General features: G+C 45.2%; 1 pseudogene; it reads left to right on the top strand.

Annotated features, from left to right (window-relative positions):
• The first annotated feature begins 2987 nt into the window (after positions 1-2987).
• Positions 2988-3454, top strand: LOC125541677 (annotated as a pseudogene).
• Positions 3455-23057: the final 19603 nt, after the last annotated feature.

Raw genomic sequence — 23057 nt, 5'->3', positions numbered from 1 at the left:
CACTAGACATGCCTAGGCCGCCAAGAACATATGGCAACGCCACGGTCACGCGGTGACCACGCGGCGAGCATGCGAGTTTACGCGCTCTAGAGTTGGAGCCCTCGGCCACCGTCCAAACCTCGACGTATCGCCACCAAACCATGTATTTATGATTAAATAGGTACTTATGTTACTAGAAATGATTTTTGGAAAAAATAAATAGCAAACTATGAGGCAGCTGCAGTTCAAATTTGACCCGCTTCCAACTGAATCGGCGAAAATTTGTCTTTTTCACGAGAGGTGGATCAAAACTTTTTACACCCAACCATTTTGGTTAATTGTGCATTAAATATGGACTAGTATTTTAGAAAAATGATTTGGTACAATTATGCAACAATTATTTGGGAGGTCCTTCACAAAAAAACCTCCTTTTGGGCACTCGAAAAATGGAAAATGGTTTTTTTGTCCAAAGAAAATGAAAACTTCCTTAGGCAACATTGTTTGCCATTCCAATATGCACCCTTGTGCACAATATGAGATCATTTGAACAAAGTATGCCATGAATGTGGCCATAAGATTGATCATTTCACTAGAAAGCCATTGATCTCCACACGTGATAACTCGTTTCCGAGAACACTTTTTCAAAATAATTGCCGTATTACAAGTTTATTATTTTTCCTGGGAACTTGGCCACATATAATGACACAATGCGAAGGTTTCCCAATTTTTTGTTTTTTTTGAATTTTTTATGCCCTTTTCAAAATGCGGTCAAAACGGCGGGAATGATCGTTCCTAGCTAGTGTTTGAATCTTGGAATTTTTTTGGTGTTTCTCTGATTAAATAGATACTTATGTACCTAGAAATGATTTTTGGAAAAAATAAAGAGCAAACTACAAGGTAGCTACAGTTCAAATTTGACCCGCTTCCAACTAAACCGGCGGAAATTTGTCTTTTTCATGAGAGGTGGATCAAAACTTTTTACACCCAACCATTTGGTTAATTGTGCATTAAATATGGCCTAGTATTTTAGAAAAATGATTTGTTCCAATTATGCAACAATTATTTGGGAGGTCCTTCACAAAAAAACTCCTTTTGGGCACTCGAAAAATGGAAAATGGTTTTTTCGTCCAAAGAAAATGAAAACTTCCTTAGGCAACATTGTTTGCCATTACAATATGCACCCTTGTGCAAAATATGAGATCATTTGAACAAACTATGCCATGAATGTGGCCATAAGATTAATCATTTGGCTTGAAAGCCATTGATCTCCACACATGACAGCTCGTTTCTGAGAACACTTTTTTAAAATAATTGCCGTATTACAAGTTTATTATTTTTCCCGGGAACTCGGCCACATATAATGACACAATGCGAAGGTTTCCCAATTTTTTGTTTTTTTTTTTATTTTTTATGCCCGTTTCAAAATGCAGTCAAAACGGCGGGAATGATCATTCCTAGCTAGTGGTTGAATCTTGGAATTTTTTTGGTGTTTCTCTGATTAAATAGATACTTATGTACCTAGAAATGATTTTTGGAAAAAATAAAGAGCAAACTACAAGGTAGCTACAGTTCAAATTTGACCCGCTTCAAGCTGAGTAGGCGGAAATTTGTCTTTTTCACGAGAGGTGGATCAAAACTTTTTACACCCAACCATTTGGTTAATTGTGCATTAAATATGGCCTAGTATTTTAGAAAAATGATTTGGTCCAATTATGCAACAATTATTTGGGAGGTCCTTCACAAAAAAACCTCCTTTTAGGCACTCGAAAAATGGAAAATGGTTTTTTCGTCCAAAGGAAATGAAAACTTCCTTAGGCAACATTTTTTGCCATTCCAATATGCACCCTTGTGCACAATATGAGATCATTTGAACAAACTATGCCATGAATGTAGCCATAAGATTGATCATTTCACTTGAAAGCCATTGATCTCCACACGTGATAGCTCGTTTCTGAGAACACTTTTTTAAAATAATTGCCGTATTAAAAGTTTATTATTTTTCCTGGGAACTTGGCCACATATAATGACACAATGCGAAGGTTTCCCAATTTTTTGTTATTTTCCCAATTTTTTTAAAATACTGAACTTTTTTTTATGAAAACTTGTTCATGTTTTGGTGACACAATGAGAAGGTTTTCCATTTTCTTTTTGAATTTCTCAAGTCATAAAATAGTTAACATGATTTTAATGCATTATTTTTAGGCAACTATGACCTATTTAGATGGTCACAACATCATACTACATTCTGATTGTTCCATGGACCTCTCACGCAGATCGTGCATCATACGCCGTCGGATGCTCGCGGATCCAACGGCCGTCCTCAACCCTTCCAGACTAACTTCGAAACCCTAGGTCATTTTCCATCAATCCCCCGCCTCCTTTCTTTCCTCGCTCCCTTCTCCTCCTCTCCCCTTCCAAGTCTTCTCTGTCGCGACGCCGCACCTCCCACGATTCGATCCAATCCTCTCCCCCGATCCCACCTGCCGGCGGCGACCTCCTCTCAACCAGCCCCGCCGGCGGCCTCACGATCCAACCCAGCTCAAGCCCAACTCCTACCCCACGACCATGGCCATGGCAGGGGGAGCCTGAATCCCTAGCCCATGGTGGCTAGGGTTTCAGTCGCCTCCAACTCGATCCCGCGCTGCTCCGGTGAATCCCAAGCCCTCAAGCGCCGATCCATCTCCGGGATGGCCTTGATCTGCTCGAGGACGACCGGTTCTTCGTCAACCTGCAAGGATGCGCGCCGGCAGCAGCGATCTCCTCTCCGGCGAGCCCTCCCATGGCGACCAGGATGGTCTCCCCCTCCCAAATCCATCACGGTCTCCAAAATCTCCCTCTGCTCCTCAATGTCCGACCCATCTCCCCTCTCAGATTTCAGTTTTTTTTCTTGATTTGGTACAGTGGTGGTTCGCCTCTATCCCCCCTCTCTCACTCTCTGTGCTTGTAGCAGCTGTTCCTCCCAACCTCCGGTCCATGCGTGCGACTGTTCGTCCACTCGAGCGAGCAGGATGCTGGAAGGGAAGGCAACGGTGGAGGACACCAACATGCCGGCCAAGATGTAGCTGCAGGCCACGTCGGTGGTGTCCAGGGCGCTTGACCGCTTCGACGTCCTCGACTGCTGGAGCATCACGGCGCACATCAAGAAGGTGAGAAACTTGCCAATACCGCCCCAAATCTATAGCCTCTGAATCTGCAAGTAACAAGCTAGAGACAATCTTGCAAGAGAAAGAATGATGTACTTGAACATAAATCAGCAGTTAGCTGCGCAAGTGCTGCCGAATGATTGGATCTGATTTGGACGGCTGCACTGCAGGAGTTTGACACGATCCATGGCCCGGGGTGGCAGTGCGTGGTGGGCTGCAGCTTCGGCTGCTACTTCACGCACAACAAGGGGAGCTTCATATACTTCAAGTTCGAGTTGCTCAGGTTCCTCGTCTTCAAAGGCATGGCGGATGAGCAACTGCTGCCGTGCTGATATGGTCTGTAGGTTTAAGTGACAAGGTGAGCACACAACTTGTGATGCATTTTCCTGGTCTGTAGGTTTATGTGAGTTCTGATCTGATGGTGGCATTTTGCAATTCTGATCAGTTTAAATAATGGCTATTGAAGATCCATTTATACTTCCACATGGTTTCAGAATCTGGATAGAATCACTATAGCAGTTATGTGATTCGTTCTGTGGCTTGCGTTTGGTACATGGAAATAACAGAATAGAAATTTGGATTTTTTTGACATGCCATGTAGTATACTGAAAACCGCCTTTCTTCTAGCACTGCTACACAACGCTAGTTAGGATGAGTACAACTACATTTTTATCTATCTGAAAAATTGTGCAAAGATTTACTAGTACTTTCCTTGGTGATATGACACGTCCATGGTGCGATTTAATTAGATTCAGACTTCGATAGGCCAGGGCGTGTGCTTGTATTAGCATGGAACAATTACTACTAATTAATGAAGGAAGCACACTTGTTTCATAAAGCAAGATATGTCTGTGTTAGTATTAGTGTTCTTGATCTTACCTGATAGACTTGTTTTACTAATGTAAACAAATAAAATCAGATTGTTTGCATAAATCATTCTCACTTTAATTTGAGTTCTAAGTACGTAGTGTCTTTAGTTCTTTGGTTATATTATAGTCAGAATTATACCTTGTGACTGAATGATGTGTTATTTAGTTAGTTAAGCAGTATCTTTAGTTTTCTGATGATTGCTCAACTCTCAATTCTGAATAAATAAGTAGCTAACCCCATTGGTTCTTTCTTTCTTCAGGGCTATGAGTTGATGGCCACGCTGCTGTTTTGCTCTGCTTGATAATTCTTTTACTGTCTAGTCTTCTCTCTGCATAGTTTCCGGTTGCTTATAAAACGATAAAACAGTGGTGATGTGAGGTCCGACAATGGTTTCTAATTTTGGTTTCATCCCCAACCTCTCCAGCTAGCTTCTTCTTCACATCATATCATATTTGCACTTGCTGCTGCATCATGGATTGGATGGTCACCTACTAGCTAAGTTGCTTAGCTTGTATTGCCATCGAATTGGTCAATACTATTTCACTTTGCTTGTTTCTTGTACTAGGTCTGTCAGTTACATCATAAAAAAACAAATTGCTTAGCTCTCAACTATGAATACATAGCTAGCTAAACTTGTTCTTTCTTTCTATCTTTCTTTAGAGCTGTGACTTATATGGGTCAAGCTGCTGTTTTGCCATACTCAATGATACTATAGCTGCATGTATACTGATACATGTGGTGATATTTTCCTGCTGCTACTTATCCCTGGCTCACCTGTTCTAGTTGGTTTCAATTGATATTTGTCACATCCAGCACTCTGACTATAAATTTGTTGTTTTAATCCTGATGATGTTGTAGTATAAGGTGGAACACCATATTCCTGTTTTAATCCAAAAGGAATAAAGCAATCATGTTTGTTTGCTTGGTTCGTGTCAATCTCAAAATGGCGGAAAAAACATGACAAGTGAACACTTTGAGGCTCTATTTCCTTTTCCCTGTTGTAGTTTCTTGATTTATTTTGCATATGCAGCACATCATCTTGAATACCATCTGTTTTGTTTCATTGATTGCTTTTATTTTGTCCATAACCATTTTTTTGTTCTATAACATGTAGATGCTGGCGTTCGTTCATGTTTCGTCGCAAGCTCTAGGATGAAGAAGTGAAGAAGCATTTAGTTCTAGCTCATTGAAGCTAGTTATACTTTTATAGATATTTAGTTGAAACACTCAATTTAGTTGTGTTCTTGGTGGTTGCAAACCTGATGTGAATTATGTTCGATTATAAACGTGGTGTGAACTATGTTTGATTGTAATGTACCAAATTTGGTCATTTGATCTGTTTGAAGTATTACTTCTCTTTTCAATCTGCTCTGATTTAAATATTTGTTTTTATTTACTAGAAAATTGAAATCTGAAGAACCTAACCCTGACCATTGGGACCCACTCAATTAGGACCCATTTGACTATTGGATCCGTCTTAAAAAAGTAATTGTTGAGCCAAAAAGGCCACGACCCAGAAAATAAAAAGGCCGAATTGCTTGCTAGGCCCATGTAGCTATTAAAAATTATTGGGAAAAAATATAAGTGGGCTGAATTAATGGATTCGGCCCATATAGACACCTAATTGGACCGGGCTGAATCTTGTGCCACATCAGATTGACACGCTGGATGCCTACGTGGCCTGGGGAGGTTTGTAGTGACCAAAATGCCAAAGTAGATGTATTTTGGTCATAAACGTCTACGACCATTCCAGAAGAAAGGTCGCTATAGTCAGTTTACGACCGCCAGCTTTTGACCTTATGTTTTTGGTCACAAAAAGGTCACAAATTGAAAACAGTGACCATTCAGTGACCAATAGTGCTGGTCACAAGTTGACATATTTATTGTAGTGTCATAGGAACACCACCCATCTCTCCTTCTCCGGAACCCTATCTATATAATAAGGTCTCTCTCTGACACACACACATTTCTCTCTCTCCCCTCTCTCTCACACACACCCCTTACACCCCCTAGCCAGCTAAGCTATTGAGGTCTATGTCTCTCAGATGCAAACACACATTGTGTCTGTATAAGTATCTATCCCTCGATTCCACACACACTCTCTCACTCTCCCTTTCTCTCCCCTAACCCTTTCTATTTCTGTCGATCCCCTATATGTCTATATCCTATATATAGGTCTTCGTCTGTCTCCTGCACTATTTTGGACATGCACACCCTTCTCTCTTTCCAACATGCACCCTCTCTCTCTCTTACACACACGTGCACACACACACCCTCTCTCTCTCTCTCTTGGACACTCCTCTCTCTTACACAAACACTCACTCTTTCAAACATGCATATAGCGCCACCTATTATGCCTTGTGTTTGCGATGATGCCTTCGACATTATGGACGACACATAATAAAATGTGGATTGAGATGGTCATACCTCCACGTGCCTCTGACTCGTTCTTCAAATTCCTTGCTTTCTTGCAGAACTGACACCCATTATATAGATAGCTGGTCCGCGACCATCTTGGGCTCATGCTGGATGCGCTTCTGGCTACCGCCTGCCATCTCTCCTCTCCACAGGACTGTTGAGCCTGCTACCACTAGGCGTAGTGGCGCATTTTTCTTATTTCTTTTTTGCTTTCTTTTGGCGTGATTGTATTGATACCCCAACCATCTCTAATGCTTATGGACGTTAGCTTTATTTATAAAGCGGGGACGAAAGGCTATTTTGATAGATTGATGAAGTATGTAATAAGTAAGTACTATTTGTGTCTTATTTGTTTTGGATTAGTTTGATATCAGTTTGTCATTATTGTATTGAACATGATTTAAAATGTTTGAAAGTTGAAAATGCCCACATTTTTATGGCATCTGTTTTCATATCATCTATTACGGCAGAAATTTTTCTGGTGCCCAATAACTGTTTCCCCGTGTTAAAGTATGACTTTGTATAGCTAACATGCGCTTATTTAGTTTTCATACGGCTGTACATATACACGTATAGAGTTCTTTCTTCGTTTCCAAGAGTTTTAATACTGCTATAAATATATGAGCTAATCGCCCCTTGAGAGGTGACTTCCCTCAATCCGTTTCACATTTATATGTTATCAGCCCTTAGTTCCTAAACTTAGCTTCCATCGCCCAACCCTAAGTAACCGCCGCCCAGAAACCCTAGGCACCGCCGCGGATCTTCCTCCCTCCTCAGGCCGCCGCCATGTCGACCACCGCCTCCACGTCATCGGCGCTCGGGGCGCAGACCTCCAGGGCGCACACCCCATCCACCACATTGCCGGCCTCCCATGCCGTCCACGTCGCTAGCGTTAAGACACACGTCCCCATCATCCTCGACCTCCAGAAGTCCAACTACGTCAAGTGGCGTATGCTTATCACTATCCTCCTCGGCAAGTACGATCTCACCGATCACATCTCTGTCGTCACGCCGCCGGACGCTTGCACGGCCGAGTGGCAGCGCCAGGACTACGTTGTCCGCTCGTGGCTCTACGGCTCCATCAACGAAGACATCCTTGACACCATCATGGCTCAAGATCAGACTACGTACGATGCATACGCGCTGATCAAGAACCTCTTCCCCAACAATCAGCTCACCCGCGCCGTCTACCTCGAGGCGCAGTTCCGGGCCATCGTCCAAGGCGACCTCACCATCACCGCCTACTGCCCCTGCCTGAAGGCCCTCTCCAACGCGCTCGCGGACGAGGGGCAGTCCGTGAACGACCAGACCTTGGTCCTCACCTGCCTTCGGGGTCTCAACCCTCACTTCTCCGACATAACCACCCTTGTCATGATGCAGGTTCCGGCTCCCTCCTCCCTGCAGACGCGGTCCATCCTCCTTCTGCGCGAGAACCAGCTTGCCAACGCCACCACGGGCGGCTCCATGCTGTCTCAGGTCACCCTCTACGAAAACACCATTGGGCCCACCACCAGCGGCAACAGAGGCAACGGCGGCCGCTGGCAAAAGAAGAAGAAGAACGTCGGCGGGGGTGCTGCCAACTCCAACACTGCCTACCCCATCGCGGTGCCCCACCCGTGGATGTTCTTCAACCCGTACACTGGCCAGACCTAGCAGATGTAGCCCGCCTGGCGCCCCTACAGCGGCCCGGCTCCTCCTGCCGGCGGCGCTGGCCTCCTTGGGCTGGCCCCGTGGTCCACCACTCTAGCGCCGCCGCCTCGACAGTCGACCTGGGTGCCACCAGGTCAGGTCGCCTACACGACCTAGCTGGCAGCCCTGCACGGCCAGGCCTGGGGCACCAACTCGCCTCCACCCGCGGCGCCGTACAACCCCTTCGGCAACACCCAGGCTCCTGCATGGGACTGCTCCGCCCCTTGTCGCCTCCCTGAACACCACCGTCGGACCCCCTGCCGCCGGCTCGTCCACGTCGAGCGCCTGGGTCATGGACTCCGTTGCCACCTCGCACATGGTCTCCGACCCTGGTATACTCTCCACTTCCTCCCAACCTCCTCCTTCCCTTCGTGTTACCGTTGGTAATGGTGTCCCTCTCCCCATCACTGCCACCGGCCACACCACTCTCCGCACACCTAGTCACACTTTCTACCTCAACAATGTTCTAGTTGTTCCAGATATTATCAAAAATCTTCTTTCTACTTGTCAGTTTACCATCGATGATTCTGTTTCTGTCGAATATGACCCGGGTGGCTATTAAGGATGTGCACACTCAGCGCGAGATCATACGGTACAGTAGCCCCGGCCCATTCTACGAGTTCTGCGCCAACACCACCACCACCACCTCGCCGTTTGGACTCGTCGCCACCATCACCACATCGGAGCTATGGCATCATCGCATAGGACATCTAGGTCGTGACTCTATGTCACATTTATCTTCAGAATTTGCTATTCCATGTAATAAACGTACTCAAGTGGGTCATGCCTGCCAACTTGGCAAGCACGTGCGTCTACCATTTTCTAGATCATCCACAGTTTGTGTCATTCCGTGCCAATTACTTCATTGTGATTTATGGACCTCACTTGTTGCTAGTAATTCTGGATTCAAATATTACCTTGTCATTGTCGATGATTTTTCTCATTTTATGCGGACCTTCCCACTTCACTGTAAATCCGACACCTGTGATATTCTAGTTAACTTTGTAGCTTACACACACACACAATTCAACCTCCCCGTCGTGTCCTTCCAAACCGACAATGGCACTGAGTTTGTTAACTCCACCTTCGTTGAGTTCCTTGCACGCAATGGTATACACCTCTACATGTCCTGCCCATAGACTTCTCCTCAAAACGGCAAGGCTGAGCATGCTCTTCGCACCCTTAACGACATCACCCGCACCCTCCTATTCCAGTCTTACATGCCTACCACATACTGGGCTGAGGCGCTCGCCGTCGCGACTTTCTTACTTAACCGCCGTCCTAGCCAAGCCTTAGATTTCTGCATCCCATATACCCTTCTATACCGACAACCACCCTCCTTCTCCGACCTCCGTGTCTTCGGGTGCTTGTGCTATCTGAACCAGTCCACCACGGCACCTCACAAGCATCCCCCCGCTCCACAACGTGCGTATTCCTTGGTTATCCTACCTCCCACCGCGGATATAGATGCCTAGACTTGCCTTCCGGCCAAGTCATCATCTCCCGCCACGTCATTTTTGATGAACACACCTTTCCCTTTGCCACCACTTGCACCGGTCAGTCTCTGGACGATCTAGACTTCCTCCTGGACCTGACCGCCACGCAGTTGGCACCTGCAGTCGTCGTGCCCCTGGCGGGCTAGCCCAGCATGGCACCGGCCTCCAAGGCCCAATCCACCATGCATTTCTCGGCCACTGCGCCACCGACGTTGATCACCGACGCGCCCGCCTCACCAGAGCCGAGCCCGTCAGTGTCCTCCAGCCGGTCACCCTCCCAACCGCCACTGACACCTCCTCCCCCTCCTCGTCGCTCTCGCGACAACACCGCCCCTGCCATCAATTTCCACAACATGCTCACTCGCGCCAAGCGTGGTATTTTTCAGCCGATTGACAAACTCAATCTCTCGGCCGAACAATCTTCCATATCCCCTATTCCCAAAACTTATCGCTCTGCTCTTCGGGACCCTCTTTGGCATGCCGCCATGTCCGAGGAGTACGATGCTATTCTTCAGGACCGCAGTTGGTCTCTTGTTCCTCATCCGGTTGGTGCTAATGTTGTTTCAGGGAAGTGGATCTTCAAGCACAAGTTTGGCGCTGATGATGATCTTGCACGGTACAAGGCCAGGTGGGTGGTCCGTGGATTCTCGTAGCAGCCTGGTATTGACTACGATGAGACTTTTAGTCATGTCATCAAGCCAGCCATGATCCACGTTGTGCTCAGCATCGCCGTCTCACATGCTTAGCCGGTTCATCAGCTGGACGTCAAGAACGCCTTCCTCCCTGGCAATCTTGACGAGGTGGTTCATTGTGAGCATCCGCCCGGCTTCATTGACCCACCCTACACGTCCTCAGCACGTCTGCCTACTCCAAAGTCCCTCTATGGACTCAAGCAAGTGCCCCGCGTGTGGTACTAGCGGTTCACTCATCACGCTCATCGCCTTGGCTTCATGGCTTTGCAGAGCGACGTTTCTCTGTTCATGCTTCGGCACGGTACCAAGATGGCCTACCTGCTTCTCTACATCGACGACATCATCCTCACCGCGTCCAGCGCCGGGTTTCTACAACACATCACCAACCAGCTTCACTATGAGTTCTCCGTGACCGATCTCGGGGACTTGTCTTATTTCCTTGGTATCTCGGTCTCTCGCTCTGCTTCGGGGATGCTTCTCTCGCAGCGCCAGTACGCCATCGACCTTCTTCAACGTGCTGGCATGATGGATTGCAACCCGTGTGTCATGCCCATTGTCGGTGTCAAAACCGGCAGATCTCGGGTAGGGGGTCCCGAACTGTGCGTCTAAGGTCGATGGTAACAGGAGACAGGGGACACAATGTTTACCCAGGTTCGGGCCCTCTCTATGGAGGTAATACCCTACTTCCTACTTGATTGATCTTGATGAATATGGGTATTACAAGAGTTGATCTACCACGAGATCGTAATGGCTAAACCCTAAAAGTCTAGCCTGTCTGACTATGATTAGGAGGATATATCTTTATCTCCCTGGATCCGGACTAAGCCCTCCGGTTTATATAGACACCGGAGGGGACTAGGGTTGTACAAGGTCGGTTACACAAAAAGGATTCTTCATATTTGGTCGCCAAGCTGGCCTTCCACGCCATGTAGAGTCCCATCCGGACACGGGTAGAATCTTCGGCCTTTGTATCTTCACGACCCATTAGTCCGGCCCATATCCAATACTTCGGACGCCCGAGGACCCCTTAGTCCAGGACTCCCTTAGTAGCCCCTGAACCAGGCTTCAATGAGGAGGTGTCCGGCGCGCAGATTGTCTTCGGCATTGCAAGGCGGGTTCCCTTTTCCGAATACTCTAAGATAGTCTTCGGACGTAACGAACGTGTTCGGATCTGCAATACAAACACCACATACAACCATAGAGAATCTAATATTGCACGAGTCCCATCTGCTGACAACTTTTTGCAAGTTGACATCACGTCTGCCCGGTCATTATATTGAGCCATTTTTGTTTGTTGCTCTGCGTTTCGAGATGCGGTTTCCATTGGCACGTCTTGTCAAAGCAGAGATCATGTCCCCTTATTGTGGGATTCTCATCAATACGGGTGTGGGTAATCCAACCATGCCGTTTGCACAGCCCTTGGGAATAGGCGAGTTTTAGGGCGAGTGGGGAGGCATTCGATATTCACTGCCTTTATAAGGGGATAAGGACTCACTTTCTTCACCCACACCTTCTCTCTTTCTCTGCTCATCCATTCTCGAGCTCCAGCGCCCAAGTTCTCATTCTTTCCGCCTCAAAGAAGCCCTCAGCCATGTCCGGATCTGGAGGGCGAGGCAAGTGGATGGCCTCCTCCGTGAAGGACAAGGATATTATCGAGCTTCGGGCGGCCGGGTATCTGGCGAAGGAAATCGCCCACCGTCTTCCAACTAAGGGGCAAATCGTCCCTACACCAAAGCCCAACGAGAGGGTGGTATTCATCCCTCATTTCGTCCGCGGGCTAGGGTTTCCACTTCACCCTTTCGTCCGTGGGTTGATGTTCTATTACAGGCTAGATTTCCATGATCTAGCCCCAAAATCCTTCCTCAACATCTCGGCATTCATTGTCGTGTGTGAGGCTTTCCTCCGCGTCCAACCCCACTTCGGACTGTGGCTCAAAATCTTCAACATGAAGCCGAAGGTCGTGGACGGTTGGCACGCGGAGTGCGGAGGCGCATTGTGAGCAAGATGCCCAATGTCACATGGCCCCTGGGTACTTTTGTGGAAACCGTCAAGGGGTGGCAAAAATTATGGTTCTACATCATAGAGCCTCGAGACACCACCTGGGCTACAGCATCTGAATTCAAGTCGGGAGCCCCAATGCAGCTCACCTCCTGGATAGAGAAGGGCCTGAATTGGTCTTCGTCAGACGAGCTGATAGCGCTCCAAATGCACATTCAAAGCATGGTGGATAAAAACATCAAGCTCTTCGACGAAATCCAGGTGATGCTGGTTAGCCGGATCCTCCTATGCCAAAGCCGAAGCTGCCCTTTATGGGAGTTCAATCCGAAGAAGCACCGAAGCTTAGAGAGGCTCTTCGGAACCTCCCACAAAGGTGCCTGGAAGTTGCTCTTCAAGGGCAACGAGACGCCGCCGGCCATAGATTCGGACCGCGGGCACAATATTACCCATCATGCCAATGCGGTAAGTTTTTCACGTCTCTAGACACATCTTCTACTTGCTTGTTTCAAGGAGGATATCTAAACTTTATTATCATTGTTTCTTCAGGAATGGACGGAGAGGGTGAAGGGGATTCACTGTTTGGCTCCGCTGCCCGAGGAACCAGTCATCCCGCTCCTAGCGAAGATGCTGGTGCCGGCACCCTATAAGGCGCCAGAGAAGAAGGCCAAGGGGGTCCGGAGTGGCCCCCGCCGCCAGGGAGCTTCGGACGTGTCGCCCGAAGACAAGACTCACTCCTCCGCCGCCGAAGACGATGACGAGGAGGAGGAAGAAAGCACTTCTCCCCCTGATGAGGGGAGGAAGAAGAGGTCGGCCTCCACAAATCTGGAGGCGGGGGCGCCCAAGAGGGGGAAGGGTCCCCTTGCGGATAACTCTGCATGGGACATCGACAGCAGCCCGGAGCGAGGCCCCCGAAACAAGCCTCCGGCCGCATCGTAAGTACTAAAACCCGCATGTGTTCATGCATCCGTCCTCTCTTACTTTATGATATTAATATGTTTAAATGATGCCATTGCAGTCCGGCCCACGACAGCTCCCAGCGCTCCTCATCAAGAGGTTCATTGGATTCAAAGGCGATGGCTAGTGAGTCACGGGCGGCCGCTCACTCTCCCACGGCCAAGGGTGACAATGAGGTGTTGTCCCAAAGGACCTTTCCCAGCCAGGGAGGGGTCCAGAAGGCCGCCAGGGTGGCGCCAAGAGGCAAAGCCTCGGCTTCCGGACACATGGGGGAGCAGATCCCCATGGCGACTGGGGATGGGGGCCTTGCTCAATTCGGCCCCCAGCCGAATACAAGTCTGGGGACCTATACGGCTCCGGAATCCGGCAAGCAACCTCCTTCGAAAGAAAGGCATGTGCCTGTTCCATCAGTGACCTCTTTCCAACCAGAGGCACCGGATAATCTGCTGGATGCGCTACGAAGCGCTTCCATTGTGGAAGAACACCGTATCCTTATGGGTACGGTGATTGAGAAGGTTCAGTCCATCAAGAGCGGACTGACCGAAGCCGGCAGCGGCCTACTAACAGGTTTTGAGGTAAGTGACGTAACAGGGAAAATCCCAATATAGACAGTAGCCCCTGAGACACTGTCCGGTGTTCTGAAAAAAAGCCGGACAGAGGATCAATTAAATTTCGCAGGAAACTAAATAAATGTGTCTGATGTGAATAAGCAGGCGTCGTTACTGGCCGCGACCTCACACACTGCCAAAGTCTCCGGACTAAAGAAGAGACTAGAGCGGGCCGAGGAGGAGCTCGTCCAAGCGAGGAAGCAGCTGGAAGACCAGCAAGGTATGTAATGACTCGCTATATATTCAGAAAGAATAAATGATGTATATTGACCGTAGTGTCATGATATGTGTAGGAGCGACGACAGAGGTCGATACCCTTAAAAAGGCCCTGGCCGAAGCCGAGGGGAAAGCTGTCAAGGAGCAGGCCGCTCGTAAGAAACTTAAGGCCAGGTTGAACGAGGTCCAGCAAGAGCTCCAGGACGCTGTCAAGAAGTATGAGACCTTGGAGTGCAATGTTTCAGCTTGAGAGACCGAACTCGCCAAGGCTCGTCAAAGCGCGGAAGCGGCCCGGGTTGAAGCCCAGGGTGCCCTCCAGGAGATCCAGGAGGCCAAGAAGATCGCGGCGGGTAAGGCGTTTAGTATGCAAAGCAAGTATGTGAAGAAGAAGTATTTCTTAGTAACCCAGATTCGGAGTTCTCCAGGGGCGTTTGCAGATCTACCGTGCAGTGTGTCGGACGCTGCGGAGTTCTTCCGAGCCGAAGAAGGGAGCTCAACAAGAAGTTGTTCTAGTCGCAATATCTTGCGCTAGAACATCCATTGCCCTTTAGCGATCAGCTGAAATAGCTGGCCGAGCTGCATAGGGTAATCACCCGAAGTTATACCCAGCAGCTACTTCGGACTCGTGAAGCGGCTGGAAGGTGCCTGCCCTCGGCTGGACATCGTCAAGAGGTCGGCCTGCATCGAGGGCGCGCGCATGGCCTTCGCCCGCGTCAAGTTGTGGTGGGCGAAGATGGATGCCGTCAAACTTGTGACCGAGGGGCCACCTGAAGGCAAGGAGCACCGCACGCCGGAGCGGTATTTTGAAGACGTCCTGGAAGGGTCCTGCATTGTGGCGACGCAATGTGCACAAGACATTATTTTTGAATGAATATCTTCATGTTGTCTCTATCTTACATGATGAAACGAATTTTGTTATGTAATATAAGGTTTGTTTAAAAAAATTCACCTCCTGTGCCACCGTATTGTGTGAAATCTGAGAGTTGGCCAGTCGTCGGCTTCTACCCCCACGTAGCAAGTACGGGGGTGTTCGGGATATAATGTAAACACTCTTGATCCAATTGTTTGGTCCTTGAAGGAGGTGTTTAGCGCAGAGAACCAGGCAATCAGACTATGCGGCATGAACACCCTCACTTAGCTATAGGAGTTTGACGATAAAAATTTAGGCGCATCCCCTGGTATCCTAACTAGGAAGCTATAAACACCTGATCGGGGAAGTACCAATCCCTCGCCTAATACGGAAAAATATCTAACGATTTCAGACCTCTGAAGAGCTAACCGGCTCTCGCCACATCATGATAGTCAGTTTTCGGCTATCTCTACTGAGGTGCTCCTCTGGGTAAACCAGGGCACAATCGTAGTAGTTCTCCCTTTACTACCCTAGCTGATGTAGCGGAACGTAGGGTAGCAAGCTGATACGTCTCCATCATATCTACTTTTCCAAACACTTTTGCCCTTTTTTTGGACTCTAACTTGCATGATTTGAATGGAACTAACCCGGACTGACGCTGTTTTCAGCAGAATTGCCATGGTGTTATTTATGTGCAAAAATAAAAGTTCTCGGAATGACCTGAAACTCCACGGAGCGTCTTTTTGGAAAAAATAAAAAATACTGGCAAAAGATCAAGACCAGGGGCCACACCCTAGCCACGAGGGTGGGGGCGCGCCTGCCCCCTGGGCGCGCCCCCTACCTCGTGGGCCCCCTGGAGCTCCTCCGACCTCAACTCCTACTCTATATATTCACTTTTGGGGAGAAAGAAAATAAAGGAGAAGGATTCATCGTGTTTTACGATACGGAGCCACCGCCAAGCCCTAAAACCTCTCGGGAGGGCTGATCTGGAGTCTGTTCAGGGCTCCGGAGAGGGGAATCCATCGCCATCATCATCATCAACCATCCTCCATCACCAATTTCATGATGCTCACCGCTGTGCGTGAGTAATTCCATCGTAGGCTTGCTGCACAGTGATGGGTTGGATGAGATTTATCATGTAATTGAGTTAGTTTTGTTAGGGTTTGATCCCTAGTATCCACTATGTTTTGAGATTGATGTTGCTATGACTTTGCTATGCTTAATGATTGTCACTAGGGCCCGAGTGCCATGATTTCACATATGAACCTATTAGGTTTTCATCAATATATGAGAGTTCTTGATCCTATCTTGCAAGTCTATAGTCACCTACTATGTGTCATGATCCGGCAACCTCGAAGTGACAATAATCGGGACCACTCCCGGTGATGACCGTAGTTTGAGGAGTTCATGTATTCACTATGTGTTAATGCTTTGGTCCGGTACTCTATTAAAAGGAGGCCTTAATATCCCTTAGTTTCCGCTAGGACCCCGCTGCCACGGGAGGTAGGACAAAAGATGTCATGCAAGTTCTTTTCCATAAGCACGTATGACTATATTTGGAATAGATGCCTACATTACATTGATGAATTGGAGCTAGTTTTGTGTCACCCTAGGTTATGAATGTTACATGATGAACCACATCTGGCATAATTCTCTATCACCGATCCAAAGCCTACGAGCTTTCCATATATTGTTCTTCGCTTATTTAGTTTTCCGTTGCTATTGTTACAATCACTACAAAATACCAAAAATATTACTTTTGCTATCATTACCTTTTGCTACCGCTACCACTACTATCATATTACTTTGCAACTAAACACTTTGCTGCAGATATTAAGTTTCTAGGTGTGGTTGAATTGACAACTCAGCTGCTAATACTTGAGAATATTCTTTGGCTCCCCTTGTGTCAAATCAATAAATTTGGTTTGAATACTCTACCCTCGAAAACTGTTGTGATCCCCTATACTTGTGGGTTATCAAGACTATTTTCTGGCGCCGTTGCCGGGGAGCATAGCTCTATTCTTTGAGTCACTTGGGATTTATATCTGCTTATCATTATGAAGAACTCGAAAGATCCAAAAATCAAGATTTATCCCTCAACTACGAGGGGAGGTAAGGAACCGCCATCTAGCTCTGCACTTGATTCACCTTCTGTTTTGAGTATGCTTGCGACACCTAAACTTGCTTCTGCTATTGATTCTGATATATCGCATATTATTGATGATGCCACTTCTGCAATGCATGATACTTATGATGAAACTACTTCTATGCTTGATACTACTATGCCACTTGGTGAATTTCTTGATGAACAACTTGCTAGGGCTAGAGAGAATGAAATTATTGAAACTGATAATATTGATGAAAGTGATGATGAAGACTCTCCCCCTAATAAATATGAATTTCCTGTTGCTCCTGAGGGTTACATTCTGGATGAAGAATCTGCTAGAGCTATTCTTGCTTGCAATGATAGATATGATCTAAAGAGGTTATTAGATAAATCGAAGCAGCAATCCCTTAATGCTAGAATGAAACCTGACCCTGCTTTTGCTACTTCACCTATCTGTGTTACTGATAAGGATTATGAATTCTCTATTGATCCTGACATAATTACTTTGGTAGAATCTGATCCTTTTTATGGCTATGAATCTGAAACTGTTGTGTCACATCTTACTAAACTAAATGATATAGCCACCCTGTTCACTAATGATGAGAGAACTCATTACTTTTATATCCTTAAAATATTTCCATTCTCATTAAAGGGTGATGCTAAGGTATGGTTTAATTCTCTTGATCCTGGTTGTGTGCGTAGTCCCCAGGATATGATTTACTACTTTTCTGCTAAATATTTCCCTGCTCATAAGAAACTAGCTGCTTTAAGGGATATATATAATTTTGTGCAAATTGAAGAAGAGAGTCTCCCACAAGCTTGGGGGAGGCTTCTCCAATTACTTAATGCTTTGCCTGATTATCCTCTTAAGAAAAATGAAATACTTGATATCTTCTATAATGGACTAACCAATGTTTCTAGAGATTACCTGGATAGTTGTGCTGGTTCTGTTTTCAAGGAAAGAACAACGGATGAAGCTGAAATTATATTAAATAATATGTTGACTAATGAAAATAATTGGACACTTCCTGAGCCTGTTCCTAAACCAACTCCGAAGAAGAGAGGTGTTCTATTTCTCAGTCCTGAAGATATGCAAGAGGCAAAGAAATCCATGAAAGAAAAGGGTATTAAAGCTGAAGATGTTAAGAATTTACCTCCTATTGAAAAAATACATGGTCTTAATTTACCGCCTGTCAAAGAAATGCATAATTTTAACCCACCCCCTATTGAATAAATACATGGTCTTGATAACTCGACACAGGTAGTAAAGGTAAATTATCTCTATAGATATGATAAAGTTGAAACCCCATTTACTAAGTTTGCTAGACCATGCTTAGATGAGTTTGATAAATTTATGGTTAAGCAAGAAGACTTCAATGCTTATTTTGGTAGAGAATTAAAATGCAATGCTGATATGCTTGAACACTTGGGAGATAATATGGCTAATGTCAAAGGTGAACTTAAACTTATTAGTAAACATGCTTCTATGGTTACCACTCAAGTAGAACAACTACTTAAAGCTCAAAAATGATTTGCTCAATGAATTGAATAGTAAGAATAATGATTATGCTGTTAGAGTGGCTACTAGAATTGGTAAAATGACTCAGAAACCTTTGTATCCTGAAGGCCACTCTAAGAGAACTGAGCAAGATTCTCAGAGAAATAATATAGATACACCTAGTCCTTCTAAAAGGAAGAAAAAGAAAAATGATAGGACTTTGCATGCTTCTAGTGAACCTATTGTTGAAACACCTGACAATCCAAATGATATTTCTATTTCTGATGCTGAAAAACAATCTGGTAATGAACCTGAAACTAGTGATAATGTTAATGATAATGTTCATGTTGATGCTCAACCTAGCAATGATAATGATATAGAAATTGAACCTGCTGTTGACCTTGATAACCCACAATCAAAGAATCAATGTTATGATAAGAGAGACTTTGTTGGTAGGAAGCATGGTAAAGAAAGAGAACCATGGGTTCAAAAACCCATGCCTTTTCCTCCCAAACCATCCAAGAAAAAGGATGATGAGGATTTTGAGCGCTTTGCAGAAATGATTAGACCTATCTTTTTTCGTATGCGATTAACTGATATGCTTAAAATGAATCCTTATGCTAAGTACATGAAAGAAATTGTTAGTAATAAAAGAAAGATACCAGAAGCTAAAATTTCCACCATGCTTGCTAATTATACTTTTAAGGGTGGAATACCAAAGAAACTTGGAGATCCAGGAGTAGCCACTATACCATGCTCCATTAAAGGAAACTATGTTAAAACTGCTTTATGTGATCTTGGAGCCGGTGTTAGTGCCATGCCTCTCTCTTTATATCGTAGACTCGATTTGAATAAGTTGACACCTGCTGAAATATCTTTGCAAATGGCTGATAAATCAACTGCTATACCTGTCGGTATTTGTGAGGATGTGCCTGTTGTGGTTGCAAACGTTATTATTTTAACGGACTTTGTTATTCTTGATATTCCCGGGGACGATAGTACGTCCATTATTCTTGGAAGACCCTTTTTGAATACTGCAGGGGCTGTTATTGATTGCAACAAAGGCAACGTCACTTTTCATGTTAATGGTAATGAGCATACGGTACACTTTCCAAGGAAACAACCTCAAGTCCACAGTATCAATTCTATTGGAAAAATTCCATTGATTATTTTTGGAGGTTTTGAATTTCCTCTTCCTACTGTCAAGAAGAAATATGATATTCTTATTGTTGGGGATGTGCATATCCCCGTTGAGGTAACCTAGTGTTATTCGAAAATTCTCCGGTTCCATGTTATTCGTAATGAGTTTGTTAACAAGACTTGATCAACCTTGTTAATGGATTCCTTTTGATGATCATGAGATGGATGAATTTAGAAAACACAACTCTCTATACCCTCCTTTTACTTTCTGTTATTTATATTAAATAAAATAGTATTTTCTGTCTGTTATCTGAATTATCCGTGCAATATAAGAATACCCTGAAAATAAAAGTTCTCCAAATGCCCTGAAATGTAAATATGATTTTTTCTGGAATATTTGAGAATATTTGGCACTGAGAACACAGTAGGGGGGCATCCACCTGGCCACGATGGTGGAGGGCGCGCCCTACCCCCCTTGGCGCGCCCCTGCCTCATGGGCCCACGGTGGCCCTCCTCCACTTATTCCTGCACCCACATACTCCTTCTTCCTCCCACAAACACCATTATCCAGCTCAAACCCGAGTCCAAGCTCATTTTGCTGCCATTTTCGATCTCCTTGCTCAAAGCACCTCTCACAAAACTGCTTGGGGGGATTGTTCCTTGGTATGTGACTCCTCCATTAGTCCAACTAGTTTTTGTTCTAGTGCTTTATTCATTGCATATTTTTGCTGCTTAGGTGACCCTATTCTTGAACTTGCATGTCAAATTTATATGGTTCCAAGTAGTTCTAATGCATGATATGGGCTCTAGGCACTTGTAGGAGTAGTTGCTATCAATTTTATTGAGTTTGGTTCACTTCTATTTTAAAGTTACTAAAAATTTCAGAAATTTTTCAAAGGAAGAAATATGTTTAGGAAAATGTACAAAGGTGGTCCTTCAAGAAAGCAAGGACCTAGGCTTACAATGCGTGATGCTAACAATGAGCCACCAAGGGATGGTCTAGTGCGGCCTTGTGAATGGCCTTCAGAGGAATTCATGGATCGAGTAGGAATTAAGGAAGAATTTAACGCAAATTTGCATAACGCTGATCTTGTGAGCTTCGAGGAAGAAAAGTGCTGTCAGTACCACTATCTCACTAGCCCCTTTGTGAGGAGATGACGCACCTATCACCTCTTTCTTTGACTTTCAGGCAAAATGGAGATATTCTATAACCAGAGAGGAGGCGGAAGAGTATAAGAGGAGAGCTGAGATAGCTCGCCTCCAAGCTACAGCCCACGATGCAATGACTGCTGCATCTCAGTACGACCCCAGCTACAACTTTGGATATCCGTCAGGCCATCCGTGGCATTAGACCAACTTAGGCCAAAAGCCTAAGCTTGGGGGAGTACGTATTTCTCACCGACATTATATTCATGTTTACACACTCATTGCTAGATGTCGGCGCTAATACTTTTTCATTGTAATATCCATGCTAGTTTATTTTCTCTTTTTACGCTTTCTTCTTGTGTGCTTAATAAACCTTATGAAAAACCAAAAAATTAGTTGTAGCTTTTAGCTAGTTTTAATTTCCATGCTTGAAGTAGTAATTAAAAAGAAAACCCAAAAAGATTTCATGTTCTTCTTTTGCTTGTTGGGAGCTTTCCCGTGTAAATAGTTTTATTTCTTTTCTTTTCTTTGGGGGTCGATAGGAGAAGACCATGATTAAATTGTTGAAGTGGCTCTTATATGTAGTATTATTGATCTGACAAAAGAGCCCATATTGCCTTGTCTTCTCCTGTTTATTGAATGCTTGCAGATTCCAGATTCGTCCAATGCACGTGCACTATTATTATTATCCACATCATTCGGTCGTGCAAGTGAAAGGCAATTATGACGATATATGATGGACTGACTGAGATGAGAAAAGCTGGTATGAACTCGACCTCTCTTGTTTTTGTAAATATGATTAGTTCATCGTTCCTGATTCAGCTTATTATGAATAAACATGTTTGCAATGACAACTAGAGATCATAGTTTCTTATGCCATGCTTAATTAGCTAGGAGCTTATAATGGTTTACCTTGCATGCCAACATGCTATTAAAATGGCTGTGATGTGGTATGATAGGGTGGTATCCTCTTTTGAACGATTCGAGTGGCTTGACTTGGCACATGTTCATGCATGTAGTTGAAACAAAATCAACATAGCCTCTACGATATTTATGTTCATGGTGCATTATATCCTACTCATGCTTGCATTCTGTGTCGATTAATTTTAATGCATATTCATGACTGTTGTCGCTCTCTAGCTAGTCGCTTCCCAGTCTCTTTCTAGCCTTCACCTATACTAAGCATGTAACACCCACGATGCGGCTATATCTCGCACATGTCGGAGCATGACTTACAGGCATAACCGCATAGTAGGCATGTCACAAGAGGGGTAATCTTTACACATCCCATGTACTGAGTAAGAAAGGGATAAAGAGTTGGCTTACAATCACCACTTCACACAATACATAAATATAGCATTACATCATCCAGAATACAATCAAGGTCCGACTACGGAACCAAATAAAGAAAGACAACCCTAATTGCATAGATCCCCGATCGCCCCAACTAGGCTCCACTACTGATTGTCCGGAAAGGACACATAGTAACGTCCCGAATCCTCGTCGAACACCCAGTTGAGTTCGGTAGCATCCCCTGCACTGGCATCCTCGGCACATGCATCTATTTTGAAGTAATCTGTGAGTCACGGGGACTCAACAATCTCACACCCTCGCGATCAAGACTATTTGAGCTTATGGGTAGGAAAAGGTAGTGAAGTGGATCTGCAGCAAGCACTAGCATATATGGTGACTAACTTACGCAAATGAGAGCAAGAAGAGAAACAAAGCACGGTCTAGAAGCTATAAGATCAAGAAGTGATACTGAAACTACTTACGTTCAAGCATAACACAAGACCGTGTTCTCTTCCCGGACTCCGCCGAAAAGAGACCATCATAGCTACACACGTGCTTGATTCATTTTAATTACGTTAAGGCTGGTTGTAATGGGGAGTATCATATAGTAGTATCATGCATATGATACTAGTCTATGATACTACATCCCTAATGCATAGTATCATATGTTGGTATTATAGAGGACTACATTTATTGCCATGCATGACACAAAGTAGCACATCATTTAATATGATACGGTATCATGATATGATACTCAAGCCTCTCTTTCTTCATTTAATTTTATGCCACTTCATCAAAATTGCTTAGTTGGCATGCATGATACTACCTATGATACTCCCGTACGGGCAGCCTAAGTTTCAAGTTTTCTACAACCGGACATTAACAAATTCCCATCTACCCATAACCATGGGCATGGCTTTCGAAAGTTCAAAACCCTGCAGGGGTGTCCCAACTTAGCCC

The sequence above is a fragment of the Triticum urartu genome, chromosome 2, assembly GCF_003073215.2.
Source record: "Triticum urartu cultivar G1812 chromosome 2, Tu2.1, whole genome shotgun sequence".
NCBI lineage: Eukaryota > Viridiplantae > Streptophyta > Magnoliopsida > Poales > Poaceae > Triticum > Triticum urartu.
The sequence above is the reverse complement of the archived record's forward strand: the minus strand, read 5'-3'. Positions and strand labels throughout refer to the sequence as shown.